This window comes from Scardinius erythrophthalmus, assembly GCF_964197995.2.
Source record: "Scardinius erythrophthalmus genome assembly, chromosome: 17".
In the NCBI taxonomy this organism is placed as follows: Eukaryota; Metazoa; Chordata; class Actinopteri; order Cypriniformes; family Leuciscidae; genus Scardinius; species Scardinius erythrophthalmus.
In genome coordinates, this window is record NC_138237.1 from 16813413 (window position 1) to 16816761 (window position 3349).

The following is a 3349-nucleotide window of genomic DNA, read 5'->3' on the forward strand; positions in this document are numbered from 1 at the left end:
TGTGATCAATTCCATAGCAGGTTCAGTGGAAACTTGCTGTCCTCCTTTTCAGAGAACGGCCTGACTCGCTGACCTTACCGCGGTTAATAATACACTCTGGCAGTGTGGACACAGGATTCTGAAAATGCCTGGGCACACACTCCACTCCATTTGCCAGGATTATTCACTCATTTCCAAACAAATGGGGAATTCTAAAGCACCTTAAGGTCTGCACTCTGGATGTGTGTTTTGATTTATGGCTCAGAGGCGGATGTGGTGCCATGACCACATCCCCTGACCCCAGGTCATCACAATAAAACGGACTGCCCATAATCAATTTCTAATCATAACCGAAGAGTTAGAGTAAGCTCTGACCTAGGCATTATTCAGTTGAGGGACAAGGGCAAGCAATGAAAGCCCCTTTAACACAGATCCCTTATACCAGTGATGCTTCTCTGTAACCACAGTGATTAAACAAAATGTTGGAACAAGACAAAATAAATAAATAAATGATGGCGTATGAGTATATTTATTCCCTTTACCCTTAATCATGTCCAACTCTCTGTTTGTCCAACTGCTTGAGAGTAAATCAATAACAGTAGTCAGAACAAGAGTCGTGCAAATCATTATTTTCAGCCAGACTCTTTGAGGCACGTCTGAAAAAAAGCACACGCTGCTCAGTAAACCATTTAAGAAAAACTCCATCCTGCATCTGCCAAGCTCATCAACATCATTTCTTTTTTTCCATGATGAAATCTAGGTTTGATTTAAAATCTAGGCATACAAGTCTTAAGGCAGACAATGTGGGAGCTTTGCTGACAATAATTATATTTTATTTTATTTTTAGTAATAGCATGTTATTGTTGACAAAAATGAATACAGAAAACCGTTTTAAAACACTTTTTGTTCTTCCTACTTCAATATGTTCTACGAATATCTGTTACTACAGTTAAATAATTCAGCGCTCTGATTTTCTCAGAACAAAAAAATCAAGCATTTGCGGTAGTATTGAAATCTGTTCAATGCCGAAGAGTGCAAAGTCACCAGAAACACCGGAGCGGTCTAAAATTTCACCACTGTCTGCATATGGCTGTGTCTATACAGCAGCAAACCACCCAGTTCGTCTCTTCTGTTCTGCTGTGCACTCAACTTTACAGCTCAGCAAGGTCTTGTTAACATTAATAAGCAATATCATTAATCACATATGTCTTGATAAACGGCAATGCTTGCAAGTGTTTTTGTTTTTGTGTCACTGAATTGAAAGAGATTAAATTATATTGCGCAGCTTCCTTACTCAGTCTCTCTTCTGTCACTTGTTATTAAGCTAAATTCTAATATACAGCATTAGCTGTAAAGGAGGTGGCGTTCCTGTAATGGTAAAGTGAAAGAAGCAGCTCAATCAATGGCAGTGATATCAATAACCCTCTGTATAGTGTCATGTAGGCCTAATTTAATTGAACAGACTGAAAACAAGCTGAAGTCATGACGTGTACACGAATAGAAGATTTTTACTCTTCTGCAAACATGGTGAATGTAAATCAAGGTCATTCTTTGTTTGCTGATTCATTTCTTATTGGGGAACAGAATCCCAACAAATGTTAGCTATTTGATATATTAGCTATTTGAATTAATATGTATTTTCTTCTGTTCAGTAAATTACTTATTGTTGGCAAGATGAACAATGTCAACACATGTTTTGCAGGGCGTTTGCATTTTTTATAAATATAATTCTTTATTTAATCATATTTATCAGCTTGACTTTGGGCATCCTGCATAATGCAGAATCTTACTTTTATGTGTATTGAGTCTGATATGAGATATAGAGTAGCCTAGATTGTATGTAAATAATTTTATATAGATTATATCTCAGGATTTTATAAACTTGACCAATATCTACTATAGAGACACAAATTCAGCAGGACAATATAAGGATAGCCTATCTCCCACTCGATTAGCCTACAGATTAAAGGGACTTTAGTAAAGCGCAGTAGTATATGTTTGGTGCTCTTTCGCCATCTCGTGGTTTAAAAGAAGTCTTTTTTTAAATCTTCAGACTGAGAATGAATGAATGAATGAGGCATTTCAATGACAGAGGTCTCCACACAGCAGACTATCATTCCGTAACCTACGGAAGCCCGTTTCCGCCACGGTTGAGTAAAAAAAAAAAAGAAAAGAAAAAAGATTAAGTCATAATAATGAAAAACTTTCTCTGTATTGATATCTTCCAGAAGAACCTGCACATCAAATATCCTACACACATCCGCAAAATACGTGTTATATTAACACATGTAAGTTACCCATACGTTATGAAGATGTTACACTTAAATTTAACGAATAAACGTAATATTCCAACTTTAATCTGATAGTTTTGTAAAATCATGTAACACAATTTCCATCGGTGTGCTCAAGCAGGCGTCCTTCGTTACCATGGTAACCGACCGCTTTTTTTTTTTTTTTTTTTTTTTGGTAACCGACCGCTTCTGCATTCCACTTTCACACCTCTTCGTGCGCTTTGGAAGATATACTGATGATTTTTAATTTATGTTATTTAATGATAGGCTACTACAGATTGCACTTCGTAGATCACACTGACTTTAATGAAAACAACTGTTTTGCAGAGCGTGCCATGTTTGTTGTGATGCATTTACACGGCTTTGACCGCGGATGTCGCTAGCGTGGCACTCCGCTGCTTTGCACATGCGTAGAAGCACGAGAAAATCATTTACGAGAAAGTTTCTCATTATTATGAGATGAAGTCATTATTTTGAGAAAGTTTCTCATTATTACGAGAACGTTTCTCATTATTATGAGATGAAGTCATTATTTTGAGAAAGTTTCTCATTATTACGAGAAAGTTTCTCATTATTACGAGATGTTAAGTCGTTATTTCGAGAAAGTTTCTCATTATTTTGAAATGTTAAGTCATTATTATGAGAAGATTTCTCATTATTATGAGATGTTAAGTCATTATTTCGAGAAGGTTTCTCGTTATTTGAGATGTTAAGTCATTATTATGAGAAAATTTCTCATTATTATGACTTGAATCTTTTCTTTCTTTTTTTACTCAACCTTGGCGGAAACGGGCTTCCATAGTAACCATTGAGTTCGTAATCAATTTTCTTTCACTTCCATTTTTGACACTGTCGCCTACTACAGCATCCCATTTTGCTTAATATAACAACTGACGCTTGTACGTGACACTACAACTTTATATGGTAAAGTACATTGTGACTATTGCATACGTAATGTCAACAGCTAATATTTCAAGAAGAAAAATGGAAACGTGAAAGATAATGGGCCTTTTTTGAATAAGCGCAATAAAGTGAGTTGAGGCACTGGGTGGCGCTGTTGATCTGTTGTGGTGTGTTAC